This window comes from Pinus tabuliformis, chromosome 4_2 (assembly GCF_031772625.1).
Source record: "Pinus tabuliformis cultivar Carrire ecotype Pingquan chromosome 4_2, CPIR1, whole genome shotgun sequence".
Lineage (NCBI taxonomy): Eukaryota > Viridiplantae > Streptophyta > Pinopsida > Pinales > Pinaceae > Pinus > Pinus tabuliformis.
This window is the reverse complement of record NC_142304.1, coordinates 576902708-576918390: the sequence shown is the minus strand read 5'-3', so window position 1 is coordinate 576918390 and position 15683 is coordinate 576902708. Positions and strand designations below refer to the sequence as shown.

The 15683-nt window shown below is 38.0% G+C and overlaps 1 protein-coding gene across 3 annotated transcripts in view; it reads right to left on the bottom strand.

The window, feature by feature from the left end:
- LOC149170617 (translation elongation factor Ts (EF-Ts)) overlaps positions 1–15683 on the bottom strand; it is a 177530-nt gene that overhangs the window by 60956 nt on the left and 100891 nt on the right. The gene's annotated exons all lie outside the window — the stretch shown is intronic.

The window sequence follows — 15683 nt, the reverse complement described above, 5'->3', positions numbered from 1 at the left end:
AGTCTAGAGACCACCTAAGAGATCAGGTCGTCCAACCACATGATGTCGACCTAGAAGAGGCTTGAGCACCCACTTGAAAAGGCTATAAAAAGAGGAATTCGTCCTCCATCTAGGATACATACATATGTTCTATGCTTAGAGCAATTTATTTCAATTTTCACAGTTAGCTCAATATCTTTTCTAGATTAGCAATCACATCAGCATTAAAGTAAACTGCAGATAGAACATAAACATAAATCACAGAAGAGAAGCCAAGACAAGAGGACACAAGATGTGGCGCTAGCCAGGGACAAGCGCTAGCCAAGGACAAAACCTAATGTGGGGAAACCCTTGATCAATTCTTCTTTTATGTTCTTCAATAGTTCAGCAGATAGAGAGAGATAGAGATAGTACATTTACAACAAAAGTCAACACTTTGACTTTCTATATCCACATGAGATCAATTGAAGACATGCTGTTTCAACTAATTTTCCAAGGTGACTGCTTCACGTATCATAGAGTTGCATCTCATCACTGTGTTGCACCTAGTCACTGAGTTGCTCTCATCACTGAGTTGCTCCCATCACCATGCTGCAACTCATCATCATGTTGCACTTTATTATTATGTTGTACTTCATTGTCTCAGTGCTGCACCCAAATATCACTGAGCTGTTCTCAACATCATTGATGTCACCTATATCATGTTAGTCCTTGAAACAGTCAACAACTCAAAGACCAAGAGAGGTTCCAGCACTGCCACTGATTAGTTCAGCCCTTAAAGTTCTATGCTGTTGGCTATGGCCTGCAGCCTAGCTCAGCAGCAAGATAGGTTTACACAAAACACCCAAATATTACTGCCTTTGAACAGCAGTGTGTCTTCCAATCTTATCCAAAGAGATCATTTGAGACTGACTTGTTTGACCTTCTCTTTGAGGCTGCACCAAACCTTAGATCAGCCTTATTACTGCACAGTCAACTTTGCTTACAGCATTCATCATTTGTGGCTGATAGGGTAGCGTATAAGCAGCATATTGAAGGCAGTATATGCATCCTCCTTTTAGGGCACTCAAGGACAGCGTGTGACTGTGTATAAGGCCAGCGTATAGTTCTCATTACATTGAATAGAATCTCCATTATGACAGCGGAAATTAGGAGCTGCTTGAAGCCTTCTTTAACGGATGAAGGGCAGCTTCTAGTGCAGCATAAGCCCAGCAGTTATAGCGAATCTTGGACTGCAACTGTGGCTCTACTTAGGGCTGTGTAATGCCTCCTTTAGTTGTAGATGAACCCCTTGTTGACTGCGGCTTAGAACAGTGAGTTAGGGATCTCCTTTAGGGCTCTTATGAACAATGTTAAGGTCTTTACCAAACAGCTCTCCTTGCTGCGTTATAGAATCTAATTACTGCGTAATTAAGGACCTTCATGGACTGTGTATTGAGCCTCCCTTTAACTGTGACTTAGGGCATCTTATAGCTACATTTAGAACCTCCTTTCTCTGCAGAATTAAGTCTCTTCTAGACTGCGTATAAGTGCGTCCCCTTGTTGCCTTAGATCATTATTGACTGTGGTCAAGGGCACCTTTAAATGCTACGGCTAGGGCACTCTTAAATGCTTTGGATAGAGGTTTCTTCTAGTTGCATATAGAACCCTCATTACTGCGGCTAGGGCATCATCCTTACTGCGGCTAGGGCATCATCTTTACTTAGGCCAGCGTGTACTCTTAGTGTCTCTCCTCCACCAAAACCCAAAGACGTGGAGAGGAGATCACATGAAAAGTGTGTAACAAATGACTTCAAGTCCTCTTCTATTTATACTAAAACATAGAGGTTGAATAGACATGACTGTTGGGCTTCTGAGCCTACATAAGTTGTTGGCCGACTTGACAATTTGTCCATAATCAAAATAAATTCATATCTTCATAAATACTTATCGGAATCGGATGATCTTTAGATCAATCCTACACCTCTCGATGAGAGAGATCCAAGAAAAATATCAGCTGCATAAATAAGATGACCCGCATGGAGTTTGACCCTAGTTGCCAATTTAACAAAAATCATATTTTCAGTGTTTATTGGCTTAAGACATTGATGTCCTATGGTTACAAATGGTTTGATATACACTAGACTATTGCTGCAAACATCGCGATTTTTTCAAGAGGACAATTTTATCAGTTGATAAAATCGACAATTTTTGCCAAATGAGAAAATTGCGATAAAATAGTAAAAATCACCAAAAATCGTGAAAAAATCGCCAATAATAAATTCATTTTTTTAATTCATTAAATAATAAAAAATATAAATTTTTTTTTAATTATTAATTCATAACTATGTTGCCAGGAAACATGGGTTCGGGGACGGGAACGGGGACGGGGACGAGGACGGGGACTGCATTTTTGGAAGCAGGGTGCGTGGGTTCGTCGGGTAATATAATAATATTAAATTTTAATAATTATATTTTATAAATTATAAATTTATAATTAATAATATATATGAAATTTGAATTTGTATATTTTTTCAACTTTAAACAAGAAAACTTTAATGATAATCATTTAAACATGCACATCATTGGACATTCAACATTGACATTGAAATTTCAAAATTTATCACCAAAAAACTGTTCATTGTTTACATATTAACATGAATCATGATATGGGAGAGATTTTGTCACACACACCTGACTGAGATACACTAGCCAAGTTTCCTACAAACTCAGGAGTACGCTCAAAAATCCTAAAGTATTCTGAGTTCTCAAAGACTCAACACTTTAAACTTTATTTTATTGGACTCCCTTGTGTGTTTGATGGGACAGCAGTGAAATATATGCTGCCAGCAGCCATAATTTATACTTTGATGTAGCCACAAGCCTTAAGAAAAACCACAAAATTTATATGTTAATGTAATGATTCAATTTTTCAAAAATTAAAATATATATCTACTATGAACTGTTTTACTTTTTCCTGAACAAATTCTGAACCATTTAATTAGATTTTGTTGATCCATGGTGAAATTACATTGCAAGGGCAAGCAACACCATTGTTAGAGGGTAGATAATGAACTGGCTTGAATGTTGTGTAGATGATTGAGTTGAAATACATTCTCATGAACGGTCTATATTGTAAAGAATAGCACAGAGCTATATTCAGTGTATGAATGCATTTATGTAATGCCATTCATTAATGCAAAAAATGATGAAGATTTTCTGCGCTTTATTAATCTACTTGCAACTATTTCAGGTTAAAAGAACTGAAATGTATACTTCTCATATTATAGTATATAGTATAAAAAATTAAAAATTTAACAAGTCTGGGCTGCGTAGAGGTAAGTTTGTGGCATTGTCATTTCTGTTTAGGGCTTCGGTTGGGTACATGAGTCTGCATAGGGAGCCCGAGGTCTGTTCCTTAGTGAACAGTGAGCTGTTTTGTGTAAACAGTGGCATGAATCAAGCCCTACAGCTCAGCGTTTGACAACAACAAGGAGGAGGGACTATGCCGCAGCTGTAGGAGGCAAATTGAGTGTATAAAAGTGGACTGACAGTTGTGGCTCATGTTGCAAACAGTCCGAAACAGCAAGAAATTGTGACATTCATTCCGGCAAGCCTTTAAAACAACCCAAAGAACCCAAGAATCCAAGAACCCATTAAAGGAAAAGAACCCAATTTTTTTTTTGAAGAACCCGGTTCTTCATGGAAGAACCCGGTTCTTCTGGGTTCTTCTGGGAAGAACCCGTACCCGAATCCGGTACTTGGGTGCAGGAACCCGGGACGGGTTCGAGAACCCCACCCCCGGGTGCGGGAACCCATGCAACATAGATTCATAATTTATGGCCCTCATACAGGTTTGAGTCCCAATGCCTTAGCGACATGGTCTAAGTCTACTGCAATCTTCGATTGTGGGTGAGGCAACTTCAGAAGACACCTGATGTAGAGGCCATCTTATTGGATGGAATTGACACCACTCTTGTATGGAGGTCTGAGGTTGAGAGGCTTGTCATGGAATCTACCCCTGATTAGTTAGAGGAGGCAGTGAAGGAGGTAGCAGCTGCAAAGGAGAGAGTGGTGGAGGAGAAGGAGGAGGTGACACCACCTACCATGGTCACTAGTAAAAGATGTGGTCTACCTCCTCCAACTCCTAGTTCTTCTAGAGGACATCAAAGTCCAATGCCAGCCCCGGGGCCTTCTTCATCTAGAAGGTAAGCTATTACATTTTCTCACAAAAGGGGTAGACGAAATCATTAGTTACTTAGTGGTTCATTTCATTGTATATGACTCATGATATGAGATACATTATTATATCTTTTGTTGATATTTTGAGGCCGAGTCAAGACTCGTGATTCACTCTTATGTGTTATGTAGCACTAAAACATATTACACGTCTTATATATTAGTGTTCTTTTCATATTTATGTGTCAATGCATTTATTTTATGTTGTGGATGCTTTAGATACTAAAAATTTGAAAAAAAATGTATTTTTCTAATTTTGTTGATATTTTGCAGATTTTTACCGATTTTTTCTTTTTCTAGACCCTTGTCGATTTTATCTTGATCGTGATGTTCGCAACATTGCACTAGATAAGTAAAAGTTACATTTAATGTGCATTTTACAGCAAAAATTAAGGCTAACATCTAGGGTTTAAATGTTATTACGTGCCTTTTTAACCGTAGTAAACTGTTGTAATTTATTCTCTTGTTTACTCATAATTTTAGCCCTTATTTTACAATTTTTTATTATAGTTTCCAGGGATAAATTTGCTGTTGTTGTCAAGTATTGTAGTGCTGCAAATTGTAATTTAAAGAGCTAGTTTATGACTGCCAAGTGTAATTTCTTGATTGTGTTTAAGAACCAATTTGGACCACTATTGGTTGACCTAAACCTCTAGATTCGGCCATAAGAACTTTTGAACTCAAATCTTGAAGTTACTCTCTAACCCACCCTAAACCCTAATTTCCTATGCTTATCCCTCGTGAAAAAACATTGTAGAACTGTTAGAGAGCACTAAACTTGAGCTAATTAGGTTATTTGATCCCTCCCTTGTGTTGAATTGTGCCCATCACTAGAACAATGAGAGTTGTTGATGAGGCAACAATGGTGACACTCATATTGTTGCACTTAATCTACGTTTACTAGTGAGGCATTGCAGTAAGGTGCTAGAGTTTATTGGAACACTTCTATCACCAAAAATCTTTGAGAACATTGAGTTGTATCCTATTTGTTCAAAACTTCATTCCTTCTACCAATCAGAGTAATGAAGGTTAAATTGGTATCATTTGGTGAACAATATGAGAGCACATGGGTGCAATAATTCTATCTAGCATAGCTCCTACATGTTTAAAGTTTTATTTCTAAATTTCCTGGACTTGTAAGATCCGAACATTCTCTCTCACCTTGCAAGTTTTCTTTTTCATTTCACTACATTATTCCAAGGTCAAGGCAATGGTCATCAAAAGACAATTGGTTTATAAGTGGTTTCAAGGAAAAATCAAAGAATATCATTGTTGCCCTTTCAAACTTCACTGCAAATTTGTAAGAGCTTATCTTATGTGAAAGAAAATATTAATTTTGGCTGTTTTGTTTGTGCTTTTAGGCAACTTTTTTCATTGTTAAACAAATTTTATTGTAGAAACAAAGGGAAATTATTACAGATATGTGAAATTTCTGCATTATTTTATGTCTAATCAGAAATCTTAAGTTTGCTATCACCCACTTGACAGAAAGTGCCGATTTTAGGGATTTTATTGAAGATCAGCAAGTTAGAATGCAGATTTTGAGTATTTTATTGAAGATCAGCAAATTAGAATGCAGATTTGAGGTGCTATTTCCCCCCAGGAATTCAAGGTTGAAGCTTCAAATCATCGAGGAAGACCCTCTCGAATTGGCATTCACCAATTCAGAAGTGAGAGGAAGATCCATCTGTGACAGCAATTTACTTCCTAATAGTTATTTGGACAAATTTGGGTTCTTTGGCTCGAAGGTATTTTCTCAACTTTGTTCATTGTTCTGCAGCTTTTATTGCAGAAACAATGAGAAATTATTTGGACAAATTTGGGCTATTCGGTTCAAAGGTATTTTGTCAACTTTCTTCGTTGTTGTGCAACTTTTATTGAAGAAACAACGGGAAATTATTACAGATATGTGAAATTTCTACATTATTTTGTATCCAATTATAAATCTGAAGTTTGCTATTACTGACTTGAATACAACAACTGCAGATTTTGAGATTTTTTATTGCTTAACGGCAAGTTATATTACAATTTTGAGGTGCTATCTTTCCCCAGGAATTCAAGGTTGAAGCTTCAAATCATCTATGGAAACCCCCCTCAAATTGGAATTCACAAATTTGGAAATGAAAGAAGTTCAGTCTGGGAAAGCAATTTATTTCCTGATAGTTATTTGGACAACTTTGGGTTCTTCTTTGGATTAAAGGTATTTTTGGGTGATAACAATTAATTCCAACCATTCATTAAGTATGGCATCCACTCCATTAATCTTTCCTCTAGTCATGCCTAACTCCGTGTCAAAGGGCCCTTGAAAAGCTCGGTAGAAGGATATTCTTGGAAGGCCTGCCATGGAATACCATTGAAACTAGACTCTTCTTCCTTTACAATGGCACCCTAGTTGAATCAAGGGAAATTTCTTCCTGCACGATACTTTCTCCATTCAACAAGTTAGTTGAAGGTATGTCCTTGGTGTTTTTCTCAATAAGCTTTTGAAAGACAATTTTGAGAAGGAGGCTTCAGAAAATGTAGTCTGTTTTAAAGCTAACAAAATGGGTTCTTGGAATTATCCCTCCTATAAATCAAGTTGAATTGTAGGGCATCCTCTAAACTGATAATTACTTCTCATGATTTCTTATGATAAATCTTTTTACTTGTGATCTTTATCACAAAGCAATTACACAAAGGAGCTCAACAGTAAAACAAAAATGCCATAAGAATCATAAAGATACAGCCACACAATAACCCAAGAGATTACCCTGGGAAAACCCACATGGACGAAAAACCCAGCAACCTTTCCTTATAGAAACAAATCAACAAGAGAGACATCAAAGTCAAGATAATAGACAAACTGACCAGCAAGCTATCCACCAAGTGTCGAAGTCAAATCCCTCCTCAATCAGGTCCATGTCAACTCAGTCAAGGTCTGCAACAGAGGTCTGAACTTCAGCCTCTCTTTTCCCCACAAAATTCAGACTTGATCACAAAGAGATGCAACAGAAATTTCCAGCCCTTTCACAGGGAAGATGCCACAGAAACTTCGGCCCTTTTCCGTCACACGGGCGAGCTGTAACAGACATGAATCCCACATGTGCGAGATCTTTTTCTTCCTTTCGTTGACTCGGCCTTCCTCTCCTTGACTTTGGCCTTCTTCGTCATGACTAGGAGCAGAGATAAGCTTTTTCTTGTGTGAATTGAATGCCTTTTGGTGGAGGAACAAGTAGCATGTAAATAGTTTCCTTAAGGGGGCCGAATAGGTGCCACTTGGGGGCCACGCCAACTTGATCAGGAGGGCCAACTTGGGCTTCTTGAGGAACCAAAACTACAAATTCAAAATTGAAATTTTCTTTTACATGCCTTATATTTTTCTTTTTCACAAATATAATTCTCCTTTGAGCATGAAGAACACGCTTTACATAAATAAAATTTATTGTTACAATTACGTCAATGATCATAATTATGAAAAGGGAGCACTTCGGAGGTTTGCAACTGCGAACTAGGGTTTAGCTCTGACAATAACCAGGGTTGTGTCATGAGGGGTCATGGGTACCCCCTCCTTTAGCACAATCGTCGCTGGCAAGGGGAAGGAGTCGGAAGCTTCCTTCTTCACCAAACTGACTACCCAAAATGCATTCAAGAAACCTTCAGCCACCCACTTAGGAGAGCAAGGGGCAGGAAAGGGCACCGAACACCAGCAAAACCGTAATTATGTGGGTTCAAGCGACAAAAACTCGGCTCAGTCATCCATAGCAAACTCTTGCAAGCCAAAAACCAAGAAGATTCCAACCCTGGAGATAGAAGACCCTGAGATAGTTGCTTACAGAGAATACATGCAGGAGAAAACACTGAACTGGTGGATACAGAAAAAATGGCGCCCCAAGGGAGGCATCAAGATCTAGCTTGGATCTAAGGGTTTCTTCACATCAATCATTGATTTGCTAGAAGACCGAGATCGAATCTTTGAAGGAGGGCCTTATGCCTTCAATTCAACGGGTCCGTACATATGGTACTAAAAGGAAAATTTCACCCCAAAGAAGGAATATTTCACAAGAGTGTCGGTCTAGATCAAACTTTATTCCCTTCCAACGAACTACTGGTCACCCTCGGTTCTAAGAGGAATAGGAAACAATATTGGAGTGTTGAAATATGTAACTAGGTTTGGTCTTCATAATGACATATGTAATCATGATTTTATGTATTTACTGAAAAGAGAAAAATAAATTTATTATTGTTGTTCTTGAGGCATGGGTTTCATGCTCAAGAGAAATTTATTTTTAGGTCAAGCACCCATTAAGTGCTTCTAGGGTTTGTTATTTAGTCTACAAGTCACTTGAATCATTATCACGTATTTAAGACCCATTTGGACATGTTACATATTGTAAAAAGAATTTATTTGAGTCAAAATGGAGTTAAAAGACCCTCCAAGACCTCATCACAGTGCAAAGATCAAGCCAACCTACATGAAGGGGTATGTCGGCCTAAAGATAGCATTTTGTATCCCTCACAAGCCTCTAAATAAGAAGGAACTCGAGCAACTTCGATCTTCTCAAGATAGAAGCTAGAAAAGGGCAAAAAAGGAGAAGAACTAGATCAAAAATTTTGGGCTTCTCTATCTCTCTCTCGTGTTAGGGTTTCTACATTTGTTGGACAAAAGAATTTGCTGGGCAGGTCGAAGTTGTAGCAGAGTTTGCTAGGCAGGTCTAAGTTGTAGAAGAGTTTGTTGGCTAGGTCGAAATTACAAAAGAATTTGTTGCGCAGGTCGAAGTCCCAGAAGAATTTGTTGGGTAAGTTGAAATTGCAGAAGTTGTTGGAAGCAAGGTTTGACTTGGTCTTGGAGGGTCTTAGCCAAGGGTCATAGGTCTTGGAATTTGTCAATTGAAGTTCTATAAGAAGAGAAGAATTCTTGTGGGTTATCCTCTCAGTTGGAGAGCTTTTGGCCCTGGCTGACCACCTACATCTTGTGTCCTATTGTTTTATTGATTTTATTGTTTGATAGTTGTTTGATGATAAGGAACACTAATAATAATCAAATGTAAAAAGAAGCTAATCAAGTCAAGTAAAAATACATCACAGGCAAGTATCAAAGTAAGAGAAATCACCTAATCTAATTGCCCCTAGATTTCTCAACATGGTATTAGAGTTAAGGTGAAAAGACAAGGAAAGACAACTTAAAGAAGGACACTCAAGGGCCGAAGCACTAAAAAAGCATCTAAGAAGCATTAAGAAGTTTAATCAGGAAAGAAAAAGAAGCCTAATACCTAACAAAGAAAGAAGAAATAGAAGTGAAGCATGTTAGATATAGTTTTGGGCTATATTCCTCCACACATGTGAAGGTTAGGGCATCATCTTGCAGAAGAAAATTCTTAAGTATTAGCTACTCCATGAGAGCCAAAGTTTTGGGGCAAAAGAAGTCTCCCTTGCAAGTCGAATTAATAAGAAGAAGATTCCAGCTCAAACAAAGCAAAAAGGAGACAAATCCATCCATCTTCTAATCACACATATGAACTAGGGTTTCTACAAATGAAGGCATGAAGTTGAAGATATGAACATTAAGGAGCATCTTCACTTGACAAGCATCTTTATATCTATATTTGAATCTATCAAAATGACTTCATTTTGCAAGGAGAACAACAAATTGGTTGGGTCGTCAACGTTTCTTGCATGGAAGAAGAGGATAGATTTGATCATGGAAGTCGTTGAGCATGTTAAGGGTTTTGTCACTAAACCTCCAAAGGAAGAAGCTCAAGCTCTAGCTGAATATATGAAAAGGGAAATAAGGGCTCAAAGAATCCTTATGCAGCAAAATCGGAAAATTCAAAAGACATCTACGACAAACCAGTGTTTTAAAAACCAACTGGTTTGAACAGGTAACCAGTCAAACCAGTCGATTAGCTAGCCCACCAGGTCAAACGAGCAGAAAAACCCAGTTTGACTCTTCATTTCGCCCAAAAAAGGGACAAACCGGTCCTAACCGGCTGGTTCGCTGCCACGGCCACAGAGGACCCATGCAACGTTGTTTTCCATGTTTGTAGGGTGTTTTGGAGGGAAAGTAAGGGTTCTTTCCCTCCAAAAACACCCTCTCCAAACCTTTAAAAGGCCCTTCTCCCTCTCATTTGTCTCACACATCTCATTTGGAGTATTTGTGAGTTTGATTGGGAGCTTGAAGAGAGTTGAGTTTTTGTTGGAGTAGTCATCTTCGAGGCTTGGAGTTGGGGTAGTCATCCAAATGATGTCTATGTAGCTCTTGCTGATGATGATGATCATGTGTCTAGTAGTGGTGATGAATTTGATGATTGATCATGTGTAGACTCTAGAGTCTAGAGTCTAGACTTGTGGTCTTGTAGTAGGCCAATGGCCTCATAGCTTGTAGCATTGTTTTTTAACTTTATAGGCCATTTAGAGCCTCATTGCTTATGTATTTTGTCGATGATATGTATTGCACTTGGTGCCATTTTTATATATTCACCTTTACATGGTATATAAATGAGCAAACTTTGCATATTTTGTCTGTATTGGCTTGGAACCATGGTTTTAAATTTTAAAAATAGTTTTTTCATTAAAAATTAGTTATTTAATGTATTTTTTTAAAACCGGTTCGTTTAGACCTAACTAGTCCCGGTTCGACCGGTTCGGTTCAAAACTCGGTTCACTAGGTGAACCAGTCCAGTCACCAGTTCCAGTTTTTAAAACATCGTGACAAACTGGTGGAATTATTCTTCGTAAGTACTGCAGGAGAAGTGATATCATTGAGAACCAAGCTCTACAAGATGATGATATCAAAGGAAGAAGGAATAGCCTCATACTTCATGAGGGTGTCAAAAAAACGAGACCAACTACAAGGGTTGGAGGAAATCATAAGAAATGACCACCGTGGTACTAAATACACTATCTGATGGATGAGGCAACTTCGTATCAAACATTTTTGGAAAGAAGGAAGCCAACTCATTCAATGAACGTTGGTCACTATGTAAAATTGAAGTAAACCGAGTTGAAAGCAAAAAGCAATGTGGGACCAGGTGAATAAGTTCAAGCATTTGTTGTCATGTCTAAAAGAAAAGGGAAGTTTTGAAAAAATTTGGTCCTCAAAAAAAGGAGGAGGAGGATATGTCGAAGATCCAATGTTATGGTTGTCAAGAATATGGGCATCATAATAAAGATCGTTTGAAATTCAAGAAGGACAACAAGAGGAAAGAAAGAAATAAAGCTCATATCACCAAAGAAGTGGAAGAACCTGACGAGAATAAATCCAAAGGGATATATCTTCACTATTGGGGTTTATCCAATGCATAGAAAGGAGAAGTAGGAGGTGAAAAAGACCTGTACCATGGCAGTCAAGATGAGAAGCATTATGACTAAATGCATGTTAGTAGAAGATGGCATCATATTAGAAGTATATTGTTAAAACAAGAGCTCGTTAGAAAATCTTGAAAGGATAGTTGATGTAGAAGGCTACATGATTGTCGCAGTGATCATCAAAAGGAAGGTTCACCTCTCTTGGAAGAAGCAAGTGTCTCATTGAGAATTCCATCTTGTAAGGGATTCATGGGATGATGGTATGATGACAAAGGAATACAGCAAGTCAAGATGGTTGAATATCTTTCAATCAAAGAAGCTACCGAAGGAATTCTAGAGGACCAAAATGAAGAAATGAGGTATGTATGCATGTATTTTGAGTCATGTCATCAGATAGTTGTAGATAACATGTATGAATGCTCTACCTCATGAGCATGATCGAAGAAAAGGGATCTATTTCGTTGGAAAGATGCATGAAGGCATGGTTCACATATTGACAAGATGAAATCAACATAATATGTCCTCATATGGAATATGAGGTGGTTAACAAAGACGAAGGAACTACAAATGGATGTTCCTGAGGAGCAATATGTGAAGAAAGAAAGAAAACATGAAAGTTGCAACTAAGGTCACAAGGAATCAACATCCAATGAATCTGATGTGACATCTCCATGGGAAAGGTATGAAGACCTTGATAAAGTCTGAAAAGGAAGAAGACCCTTGACATTGAAAGTCTTGGAGATGTGTTTATGAATATGCAAGATGTTGATGTCTCTAGCAACAGATGTCATGATGAAAGGCCATCACAAAAGGTAATTTTGATTTGATGTTCATTTTTTGGTTTTTGAATAGCATCTCTATTGTTTAATGCAGGGCTACCGGAAAAAGAGTTGTGAATGTCACCTACAACTAGCACTCGTGGTGGGATGGAAGATCCTAACGGAAACATGATGTGGAAGAGGTAGTTGTAAGAAGGAAAACCAGATTGGACTAGAAAATCACTTTCTGATAAGGGAAAGGATGACATGACTAACTTGAGGAAAGTGATGGATGGTTGATGCCCTACAAGATGAAGGCTTCATAATAATGAAGATAAAATTCATGACATCGAAAGGAGGAGCTCAACAAGCATCTAAAATTCCAATGATCTCCACTAAAGAAGAAAGTTTCCCTAGTTAAGAGGAAGCTTGGAAGCAAGTCCCTAGTTAAGAGGGAGCTTGGACAAGTCCCTGGATAAGAGGGAGCTTGGGTACATTCCTTTTACAGGAATGAGTATATCCTCCCTAATTGAGAGCGAGAGATAGACACATCATTCTTGTCTTCTCTTTGGGAAGAAAGAATGGAGGATTGGGTAAGCATCTGGCATCTGATACTCTTTGAGGATGTGGTAGGGTATCCAAGATAAGAGTACTCGAATAGGACGGATATTCTTTGAGGGCTAGGAATCTAAGATAAGAATAGTCCTAGAAGGACATACCCTGTGAACACCCGGGTGGGGTATGTTCCTTGAGACACAATGATGAAGGTGTCTATAAATCATTGGTCTCGCCAACATTGTGCTCTAATCTTGTGGAGAGATAGAGTTGTTAGTCAAGGCCTTCCTATGTGACAATGTTGATGATATGATGCTACACAAATGGGTTACCAATCTAAATCTTATGAGAATTCTTCATATTTAGAATGGCCAAGTACCTTATATGGATTATGAATACATCCCTAGTTAAGAGGGAGTGTTGAAATATGTAACTAGGTTCGGTCTTCATAATGACACATGTAATCATGATTTTATGTATTTAATGAAAAGAGAAGAATAAATTTATTATTGTTGTTCTTGAGGCATGGTTTTCATGCTCAAGAGAAATTTATTTTTAGGTCATGTACGCATTGAGTCCTCTAGGGCTTGTTATTTAGTCTACAAGTCAAGTGAGTCATTGTCATGTATTGAAGACCCATTTGGGCATGTTCAATATTGTAAAAAGAATTTATTTGAGTCAAAATAGAGTCAAAAGACCCCCCAAGACCTCGTCACGGTGCAAAGATCAAGTCGGCCTACATGAAGAGATAAGTCGGCCTAAAGATAGCAATTTGTACCCCTCACAAGCCTATAAATAAGAAGGAACTCGACCTCATTGGGAGATTCACTCAAGCAAGTTGGATCTTCTCAAGATAGAAGTTGGCAAAGGATGAAAACAAAGGAGAAGAACTAGATCGAAAATTTTGGGCCTCTCTCTCTCTCTCTCGTGTTAGGGTTTCTAACTTTGCAAGGCAGAAGAATTTGCTGGGCAAGTCGAAGTTACAAAAGAATTTGCTAGGCAGGTCGAATTTGCATAAGAGTTTGTTGGGCAAGTCGAAGTTGCAAAAGGATTTGCTGGGCAGGTCGAAGTCCCAGAAGAATTTCTTGGGTAAGTCAGAATTGCAGAAATTGTTGGAAGCATGGTTTGACTTGGTCTTGGAGGGTCTAGGTCAAGGGTCATAGGTCTTGGAATTCATCAATTCAAGTTCTATAAGAAGAGAAGAATTCTTGTGGGTTTTCCTCTCAGTTGGAGAGGTTTTGGCCCTGGCTGATTGCCTACATCTTGTGTCTTATTGTCTCATTGATTTTATTGTTTGGTAGTTGTTTGATGATAAAGAACACTAATAATAATCAAGTGTAAGAAGAAGCTAATCAAGTTAAGTAAAAATACATCACAAGCAAGTATCGAAGTAAGAGAAATCACCTAATCTAGCTACACCTAGATTTCTCAACATGGAATACAAACCAGTTAGAAAATGGCTACCTCTAACATTATGTTAGAAAATGCTTGGATGAACTATAATGTGCAATATGGTCAATCTTTCCATTCTTGTAAGCTAGATGATTCCTTCCAAAGCAATTTGATCATGTAGATTCTAATTCTACTATCATATGCTTCTTTCTATGATGCCATGCTTTACAAAAACCAAGACTCTTCTAGAGAATGCAACTATTTTACTTTCTACTTTCTAATAAAAGAAAGACAAATTGCAAATGAATCTGATAGAGACAGAGCTTTCTTCAATAGTAAAGATCCTTGGGATCTTCTCCTTTCGGCTTCTCCTTAGGTTCTCCCTTTTCTTCATCTATGTGAGCTTCACTCCTTTCCTTTCTTTTGTTTTAAATTTTTTTTCTTGTTTTGTGGATTGTTTGAACAGCCCCTCTTAAAATGACCATACTCATTGCATCCATATCATTGAATCTTGGACATATCTTGTTTTTCTTTGGACTTTCCAAACTTCCCTTTATTCTTCTTCTTGGATTTTACAACAAAGGCTTGAGATTTCTCATTTGATTCAGTGCCATCCTCTGCCTTCAATCTTGTTTCTTCCAAGACACAATGAGCCCATAGTTCACCAAAAGGAGTAGTATCTTTTCTTGATTAGACACTAGTTGTAAAACCGCTCCAATCAAGTGGCAAAGCATTTAATACACAAGTAGTCATAATTGGTCCCTTATTTGTGAGATCTTCATAATATAAGTGGCCATATCTTCATCCTTTGACTTACTTATTCTACTTAGTTGAATCGTCAAGGATATCTTTTGACCTGATGTACTTATAGAGTACAACTTCACCAACTTATCATAGATTGCTTTAGATGACTTCAAATCAGCAACAAAGGGAATGAGATGATCTTTTATGGATTCAATAAGAATCCTTTGTGCCCTCACTTCTCCCTTCTTGTATCTTGCTAATTCTTGAGTCTTCTCCTTTTCTGGTTGAGTTACTTCACCAAGAACATATTCCATGACCTCATTTTTTATGAGCACCAAATCAATCCTCTTCTTCCATGCTAGGAAGTTTGCTGACCCAACGAGCTTATTTCTTTCCTTGCAAAATGTAGCCATTTGATCTGTAGACTGAGACATGGAGCACAATATGGTAATTACTTGTCAAACGAGTGTCCCTGTTGACGATGTCTCCAATTATCTTGATGCTTTTAAGCCCTTCAAAGAGACTTCAAAGATGCCCTAGAATGATGACTTCTAAGATGCCTTCAACAATAGTGTCTTCAAGTTGCTTCAAAGAGTGGAGGATGTTCCTAGGATTTGATGCTTCCTTCTAAATTGTTTTCCAACAAGCCTTTGAATTGATAACCTTCCAAGAGAGAGATAAAGCAATCTTTCCTTTAATATGATGGAATGCACTAGAGATCCTTCAACAAGAGCTTGTAATCTTCCTCCTTCA